Source organism: Podarcis melisellensis (assembly GCF_964234715.1).
Source record: "Podarcis melisellensis genome assembly, chromosome: 12".
Taxonomy (NCBI): domain Eukaryota; kingdom Metazoa; phylum Chordata; class Lepidosauria; order Squamata; family Lacertidae; genus Podarcis; species Podarcis melisellensis.
Genome location: NC_138544.1, coordinates 36,125,845 through 36,135,255, shown reverse-complemented (window position 1 = coordinate 36,135,255; position 9,411 = coordinate 36,125,845). Strand labels below are relative to the sequence as shown.

At 44.2% G+C, this 9,411-nt stretch overlaps 2 long non-coding RNA genes across 2 annotated transcripts; both read left to right on the top strand.

Moving 5' to 3' along the window:
- Window positions 1-377: 377 nt before the first annotated feature.
- LOC309353443 lies at window positions 378-2,405 on the top strand. Its single transcript, XR_014161857.1, has 3 exons — window positions 378-630; window positions 1,119-1,321; window positions 2,269-2,405. It is a non-coding gene; the product is annotated as an uncharacterized lncRNA (long non-coding RNA).
- A 480-nt stretch (window positions 2,406-2,885) lies between these two features.
- LOC309353466 lies at window positions 2,886-8,933 on the top strand. The gene is made up of 5 exons (XR_014161881.1): window positions 2,886-2,967; window positions 4,324-4,446; window positions 6,082-6,245; window positions 7,888-8,078; window positions 8,691-8,933. It is a non-coding gene; the product is annotated as an uncharacterized lncRNA (long non-coding RNA).
- The last annotated feature ends 478 nt before the right edge of the window (window positions 8,934-9,411 follow it).

Here is a 9,411-nt window from a genome sequence, read left to right as displayed (position 1 = left end):
GGTGCTTTCTTGCCACGTCAACTCAAAGCGATTTACAATATGTTAAGTAAAACACCCCAAAACAAACATGATAAAACTTTTTTTTAAAACCCCTACATTAAAACATCCCACCCACAGGAAAAAGCTGCAGATAGTTAAAAGCATGGTTAAAAAGGAATGTTTTTTGCCTGGCACCTGAAAATATCAAATCAAAACTTTATTGCGGTCCAAAGACCCACAAAACAATTTCAAAACTAGATACAGTTAAAACGACCAGACAGACAGAGGAAAGAAACCAAGGCAGTCATTTTGTATTTTTCTAGGGCATAGTGGTCTTTGTTTCTTATAACCTCCAAAAGAAACATTGCTGTGGCCAGTGTAATATCATTTGACCTGTCTTCCAAAAGATATTTAATATGGGAGGCTTCAGATTTTCCCGGCAAATTTGCCTGTAAGGGTTTGATCAGTTGATCTCTTGCTTGCTCATATTGCCCACAATGCAATAGGATATGCTTCATACAATCGACGTCCTGGGAACATAAACAAAGACTATTCTGATAGGGAATGTAATGATGATGTTAGGTGAGCCACCACTGTCCTCTGGAGGGGGACACTCAAAGAAGGACCCCAGATGACAATCTCAGAGTCCGGGTTGGTTCATATGGGGAGAGACAGAGCCCTTGAGGTACTGAGGCCCTGGGCTATTTAAGGCTTTATAGGTCAAAACCAGCACTTTGAATTGGAAACAGTTGGCAAGCAGTTCACAGAGAGCAACAGGCCTGTGGCATAGTATTGTCTGAGCGCTTCCACGCATGGCCCACCAGGCTCCAAATACAGGGGAGGGTGACACCAGGAAACGGGAAGCACTTAAGGTCTCCCCCCCCCTCTAGGTGACCCTCAATTCCCTTTATAGACCAACACAGCGCCTGATATGGGAAAGAGTAGAGGGCTAGTAACTGTCCCACTTAAACATTTCATTTCATTATGCAGTCATGTGTTTTGTTGTGTTTAAGACACTTATTGGCAACCATCCTGGGATTACCCTGTAATGAAGGCTGGTCTATAAATAAACTGGGTTAATAATTTAGTTATTAAAGTGGGTTTATGATGAATAAATAATAGTTCGGATTCTCCTTTAGGTGTTACAGGAAGCTCTGCTGGCAGAATGAAAGAACGGTGCCCCATTCAGCTGACAGATCACTCCTGCAATAATGTCCAAAGCTGTTCTTTTCTAGTTTAATACAGCCGTACAGCGTCTGCTTATCACAGGAGTGGGGAACTGCATCCAATCAGCAGCCTGGATCTTTATCTCTCCCACCCTGCAACATATCAAGTGTGAGAGGTGAGTGGGTCATTGTCCTGTCAATCACCTGATGTCACAATGATGTTAGGTGGCCCTTCCCCCCTTTGTCAAACCGGACCGGCAGTTCCTGCAAAACTCACTTTCGGCTGAGCTTCATCCTTACCTACCCCACACTGCAGTTATGGGGCAAAACCAACTGTGTTTCATTTAGATAGTGCAGTCAAATATTTTTCTTAGCGGGATATAACCTGTTCAGACCTGAAGTTCTTTTTGAGAAGTATCATTTCTCGTTTAAGAAGATTAATTTTCCACGCTTCCTAGCAGTTCGAAAGCATGCCAGTGCAAGTAGATAAATAGGTACCACTGCGGCGGGAAGGTAAATGGCATTTCCATGTGCTCTGGTTGCCATCACAGTATCCTGTTGTGCCAGAAGCAGTTTAGTCCTGCTGGCCACGTGACCCGGAAAGCTGTTTGTGTACAAACGCTGGCTCCCTCGGCCTGAAAACCGAGATGAACGCTGCAATCCCATAGTCGCCTTTGACTGGACTTAACCGTCCAGAGGTTTTTTACCCCTTTTTACCTTTTTACGATGCTCACAACAGTCATAGAAACACTTCCCTGTCAGAGAACGAGGTGATACTGTGCTCACTGTGCTCTCCCAAATAGATCTCAACTAAAAAAACAACAACTATATATGAATCAGCTGAAGGTTTGGCATCCATTGAGCAGGAGTGTAAAAGCACTTGCTTTTCATGCAGACGGTGCCAAGTTCAATGCCCCTTACCTGAAACTGCTACCAGTCAGTGTTGAGAATATGGAACTAGATGGACCTGTGATGTGACTCATTATGAGGCAGCTCAGTATAAGGACAGGCTGCAATATGGATACTTTCAACCTGGAGAATCCAGCTGTTTTGTTCTTGAACTGCTTCCCCCCCCCTCACCCAATACAACACTAGAATCTACCTTCATCTGGTGTCTTTTCAGATTCCTTTCCTTCTCCATCAATTTGAAATAACGAGGCGTCTCTCCGGAAACTTAAATGCTAAAGAAAGGCTGCCTGTCGCCACCGGGGAAGAACAGATATTGTCGCGTTATCCATTCCCGCAGTGACATCAGCCGCCTTCATGTGTAGCCACAGATGCTTGCACAGCTGCAACAGAGCTAATGAAGGCATGGGCAATGAGATTGTTTATCCCTCATAGAATGATTACTGTGTAGACAATGGAAATACACATGAGAATCTGAATCCGTTCAGTTTCATTAAAACTATGGCATAGGCATTAATTGATATTAATCTGTGCAATTAACAGCACTATGAGCAGGAAGGGAAGTAGAAGAGAAAGGAGTTCCCCTCTCTCCCAAATGAGTATTTGGCCTCTCACAGAGGCTTCTGTTTGTTTATTTATTTATAGAAGTATTTGCACACTTTACATAAAGGTATTTACATATCAGAGTGGTGCGCGGCAACAGAAAAAACATTATTTAATAAAATAAACATTAAAAGCAGGACAGAATCATGACAACTACTGGCTACCAGGTCTGCCCTAATGCCAGGAAGTTTCAGGAGTCAGGAGAATGTCAACGGCTGTGTTTATGTCAACAGGACAACAACTCAACCTAACAGCTTGGACTTGCTACCCAAGCAAGGCGAGGGGTTGAACTCATTCCCCCTGAGCTATGGAGGTACATACACCCAGTGATGGGAGAAGACATCATCATCATCATCATCATTTATACCCCGCCCATCTGGCTGGGTTTCTCCAGCCACTCTGGGTGGCTTCCAACAAAATATTAAAATACAGTAGTCTGTCAAACATTCAAAGCTTCCCTAAACAGGGCTGTCTTCAGATGTCTTCTAAAAGTCTGGTAGTTGTTGTTCTCTTTGACATCTGATGGGAGGGCGTTCCACAGGGCGGGTGTCACTACCAAGAAGGCCCTCTGCCTGGTTCCCTGTAACTTGGCTTCTCGCAGTGAAGAACCACCAGAAGGCCCTCAGCACTGGACCTCAGCAGAACGATGGGAGTGGAGATGCTCCTTCAGGTATACTGGACCAAGGCCGTTTAGGGCTTTAAAGGTCAGCACCAACACTTTGAATTGTGCCCGGAAACGTACTGGGAGCCAATGTAGGTCTTTCAAGACCGGTGTTATGTGGTCTCGGCGGCTGCTCCCAGTCACCAGTCTAGCATTGCAGTAGCATTGCAGTAGTCCAAGTGAGAGATAACTAGAGCATGCACCACTCTGGTGAGACAGTCTGCAGGCAGATGGGGTCTCAACTTGCATACCAGATGGAGCTGGTAAACAGCTGCCCTGGACACAGAATTGACCTACGCCTCCATGAAGAGCTGCGAATCCAAAATGACTCCCAGGCTGCACACCTGGTCCTTCAGGGGCACAGTTACCCCATTCAGGACCACATCCCCTATCCCCCAAGAACAGTACTTCTGTCTTATCAGGATTCAACCTCAATCCGTTAGCCATCACCCATCCTCCAACCGCCTCCAGACACTCAGACAGGCACTTTGAATTACAGGGCAGACATGTCCCTTAAGAGACAGGCCATTCCCACTACATCCATGAGGAGGGGAGTCTCCCTGCTGCGAAGGCCGTCCACTTTTCAACTTATGGGACACTGATGCGGTGAAGGGGGCCAGAGAGGGTGCCCCCCTGCTTTCCTTGTGAGAATTAAGAGTCATGCTAGTAAAATAAACACCCAAAACAGAGCTTGCGAAGAAGCAGAGATTGTTAGCAGTTTAAGCTGAGCTGGCATTTGTCTCCTTACCACCACTGAGCGTTGCTATCTGCTTGCTGATCAGACAGATGTACGCCTCCCAATTGATCATTTTTAACATTGGATTTGGAACAACAAGTTGCCCTATTTAGAGAGAGAGAGAGAGAGAGAGAGAGCGCACAAACAAACAAACAAACAAACAAATATACATTAGACCGAGCAGTTTGCATTAGTGTGAGAGTAAGCAACTCCAATGTGTTTCTATTTATCACCATTTGCTGTAATTGGACACCATTCATTTCCTTCATCAGCTGATTCCTTTCCATTATTTCTTCTCAAAGAGGACTGCAATCAGCATTAGTTAGTGGGAATTTTGCTCGCCTGGAAGATTTTGTAAAAGAGATCAGGGGACGGGGACGGACGACCATCATTGTGTATGCACATTAGAGAAGTAGTCTTTGCTTCCACTGTTATAACCCTTTTGCCTTTTAAAATGGTTCATTATCCTTAATGATACAAGGAGGGAGGGCCTACGTTTTGTACTGTAAAAAACCCGGAAGGCATCTAAGTATAGGATTTCAAACATCTGCTTCTGGATCCCTAGATACATTCTCTCATATTGTGATGGGAAAGGACCAAACCATCACTCTTATTATCTGTCCTTCAGTGGGATTTAAGGGCACCCATCAAACCTACTATGGGTTTTGGAATGTTGTTTATTTGCTACTCATTTTGCATTAAGGTTCCTGACATCAAGAAGCAGATTTTCATCTGTATTTGGATACCATCTGGACTTCATTTGCAATCAAATATAATGCTTAGCATTTGGGCCATTCTCACCCCTCAAAATCAGAGAAAACACTTCACACATCCACACCCACACACCCACCTCATCTATATGCAGGTCACACAAATCTCAGCATGTGCATCTGTACAGTTACCTTCAGGGGGAGTGTCTCAATCCAGCCCACAAACCACTTATATACAAAGTGAGTGTGCAAAGAAGGGGAAATCATGGCTGAGACTTGCTATATGGACAGGGTGGATAACCTCTGCCTAAATCATGGGTAGGCAAGCTAAGGCCCGGAGCCCGGATCTGGCCCAATTGCCTTCTAAATCTGGCCCACGGACGGTCCGGGAATCAGCATGTTTTTACATGAGTAGAATGTGTTCTTTTATTTAAAATGCTTCTCTGGGTTATTTGTGGGACCTGTCTGGTCTTTTTACATGAGTAGAATGTGTTCTTTTATTTAAAATGCATCTCTGGGTTATTTGTGGGGCCTGCCTAGTGTTTTTACATGAGTAGAATGTGTGCTTTTATTTAAAATGCATCTCTGGGTTATTTGTGGGGCACAGAAATTTGTTCATCTTTTTTCCCCAAAAATGTAATCTGGCCCCCCACAAGGTCTGAGGGACAGTAGACCGGCCCCCTGCTGAAAAAGTTTGCTGACCCTGGTAAATTTACACCAGGGTGGGGGGAGCCCAAAGGGAAAGAAGGATGAGAGAGGGGGAACCAAAAGGGGTGGAGAGATGAAATAGTGGCAGGGAATTATTTTGTTTGATCAAGAGTGAAAATGTAAGAACATGAGTCCAACAGGGCTCAAGCACAAGAGCACTCTCCCCTCCTGTGGTTTCCTGCACCTGGTGATCTACCCCTCTCTCAGCAGCCCACCAGGTTTGGAGGAGGAAGGAGGGAGGGGGCAGGAAAGAGGGAGAATGAGAAAGAGACACAGGGGGGAAATGGAAAGAGAAAGGAGTGGCCCATCCACCTTCATTCTGGCCCACTGCTGACTTGCATCCTCCAACAGATTACCTCCAAGGGAATGTGGCTCTCAGCAGAAACTTTCCTCACCCTTGTGTTACAGGATCCATTAAAATAACGACAGCAACACAAAACGATTGGACTTCTTGTCTTCCCAGCCGGCACAATGTCGCCCTCCAAGCAACACAATGTGATCTTCCCCAGGGGGGCTGTAAGAAATATTTCTAGGGCCTGAGACGTGGTTAGGCATGACCTTCTTTTTAAAACGGTCTTTCCTGACATCTTCTCTTATATGTGCTTGTTTCAGATCTGAGGAATGAGCTGCATTGATCCTAGTTCTGGAGATCAGTCAGAGTAGTAAACAACAAGGCTCGGTGATTTATGACCAGGCAGCCTGATAGTACCTTAGAGATGCCTAACCACCTTCAGCTTAAGAGCTGGCTTCAGGAATGTGGAACTTAAACATTTCAGGTAGCGTTCCTTCAAGCCACTCACATCTGCAAAGTGAGAAAAGATTTCAGGCAGATCAATAAGAAAGGACTCTGATAGCTAACCAGCCACCCAGCTGGTGATAAGGTTTGTACAGTGGTAGCTCGGGTTAAGTACTTAATTCGTTCTGGAGGTCTGTTCTTAACCTGAAACTGTTCTTAACCTGAAGCATCACTTTAGCTATTGGGGCCTCCCATTGCCACCACGCCACCGGAGCCCAATTTCTGTTCTCATCCTGAAGCAAAATTCTTAACCTGAAGCACTATTTCTGGGTTAGTGGAGTGTGTAACCTGAAGCATATGTAACCTGAGTTACCACTGTACTGCATTGGCAAACTGGCAAACTTCTAGCAACATGCAATGGCTGCAAACCCAAGGCAGCAGTTTTGTTCTGTCTCTACGAAAAAGGATTCTCTAGACTGCAGGTCAAGGAAATGTTTCTTCTAGCACTGATCTGCATATGCAGTACAATCAGTACTCTTGGAATTACCGGTATCTCCGAAACAACAGAAGAATCCCAATTTGCAAGGGTTTCCAGGAGAATAAAATGTGTTGAAATTCCATTAGGGATTCCCTGTGAAGAGGGAGTGGTTGGTACACCACCCTGAGAATTATTGCTCTGGGTGTGGAATTGGGGGATCTCCTAACAACTCTTGGCACCCTGAACAAACTACATCTCCCAGAATTCTTGGGGGAATGTCATGACTGCTTAAAGTGGTATGATACTGCTTTAAATGTATGGTGTGGATGGGGACTAAGATAAATAGGGCTGTGTCGTACGCATTTAAAACACACACTGTTAAGTTGTGGGTGAACATATCAGATGACACAGTGTTTCTTCAAACAGTTCTTGTTTATTGACAACCCAGGACAGAACTGAACTGAAGGGTTCAGTCAGCCTGCTTATATAGAGCTCCAGTACAATATTACTGTAACAACTTTCTAAAACTATCCAATCACTGAATGTCATTTTCAATCCCTTATTTGCATAACTATCTACAGTGTCCCCCTGCTGGCCCAGGGTGAGAACTTCAGTACATAACACACCCATCCCTCCAAGAATCCTGGGAACTATGGCTTACCCCATACAGAGCTACACTTAACAAACCACAGCTCCCAGAATTATTTGGGTGTAGAATGTGCTTTAAATGTATGGTGTATATGCAGCCTAAGTCTGGGCTGTAATTTTTCTGGGGTGATTACAGGGCAGGGAAGAGCTTGTGAACAAACGATCAGCAATCCAAAAGATCTGCACACCTGGATCTGCTTGATTTTGGCTTCCTTCCACTGTTTTCCTCTAAAGCTCCCTTTGGAAGGAAGGAACTCTTCCACCCTCCCGATCTCGTGCCAAGGCTGCAAAAAGAGGCCGTTAGGTAAATCTCCGCACGTTCATTAAACAATATTTGTGCTGAGCGCTTAAATATCCCAGCGACGCTCCTTTCCTTTCAAGTTCCCTATCGAATGGGCAGTGAAATGTGAAATGGGCTGAGCGTCAGGGCGCTGTATTTAAAATGTACATTTTAAATAAATTAATAAATGGCTTCTTATAAATAATGGAATGTAATTAAACTCTACATTCTATCAGGCATTCATACACTTATAAATATTTATACTGGAATTTTCAGCGCGCACTTGAAAAGAGACTCGCGTCGAGATGAGCAACTTCAACAGCCTCCGAAATATTTCCCTGGGCCATGCTGCTGATGGAGCTCTTCCGCGCAAACATTGTTGATGATAACATATACGTTCAAGTGCAGGAAGGTCTTCAGACTGTGGAGTCCACAGACGGCGGGTATTACCCTTCCAGCCTTGAATCGTGAGTCTCTTTGCATGCTTTTCCTGTCCAACAGTTAGTCCCCGCACCATAGGAATATAACTTAAAAGTGCATGAGCATCCAGAAATATGAAGGATTTTTCCAAAGCAAAGTTAATACAGATGTTTTCTGATCAAAAAGGAAGACCCCACAGGATGCTGCCTGAGTGCTGGAAGGAAGACCTGGCTCCCTGCTACAAGGCCAATTCCCACCTGGCCTAGGGGGAACAGCTAAAAGAGGCTCCTGGGAGGCCAGAGGAACAGGGCTGGAGCAACTCTTGCGATGGGACAACTGGCTAAAATGTTTTAAATGGTTCTAATTTTGGCTCGTCTGTTTCATTTTTGTCGGGTTGGTGTTGGTTAAATGTTTAGTTGGGCTTGGTGGTTACTTTAATTTGGGTATAACTGTAAAATTATTATTGTTATTATCATTGTTATTAGTTTTTATTGATTTATTGGTTTGTTTGTTGCTTGTATAGGATATCTTTTTTTTTTAATGTTTGATGTTTTGTTGTGGTTTATATGTTGTCTAGAGTGGCTGGGGAAACCCAGCCAGATGGGTGGGACATAAATTAAAAATTATTATTATTATTATTATTACTATTATTATTATAGGTTATGCCCAAGTCAAAGAGGCATCATCATCGTTATAATAAATCTGAACCACTCTGAAACTGCTCTGATCCATTCTTTCCACCATTTATGGGCCGCTTCACAATGTTGCCACGCGCTTCTCTTCCTGAGAGAAGCGACCTCCAATAGGAGCAACAGTTAGAAGACTTCAGCTCATTTGCATTCATAAACTTCATGGCTTGAATGAATGCGCTAGATGCCAAATCACAGTTTGCAGCACCTATATCCTACTACTGAGCATAATTGCAGACTGAATAAAGGCTAACTAAAATTCATATGGCATGGAGGAGCCACCATTAGGTGATCCATCTGGCCAAAGATGTGAAGATCGGTCCACAGTAGATGGGCTTGCACCCTTTGCTGCATTTGCAGAACAGATAGCTAGATGACCTGAACTGAATTTTTCAGGAAGAACTGAGGCTCACCCAAGAAATCCAAAATAATTATAGGACCCCAAGTAGCTGCTGATTCCACTTCCTCTCCCATTTCATGAACAGTTACAGGCTTGTTTAAAGTACTGTATATTCATACTAATCCAGTTAATTTTTTTCTGGCTAGCTGGCAAGAGTTTTATATACAGAGAGAAGTGGCACATGCTCTTTCCCCTACAGAGTAATGAAATGAGGTAGCCTCAGATTTTGGGAGCCAGTGTGGGTTTTCCACCCCCGAGTTTTGAGACTACCGAAATAGATAATCCACTATT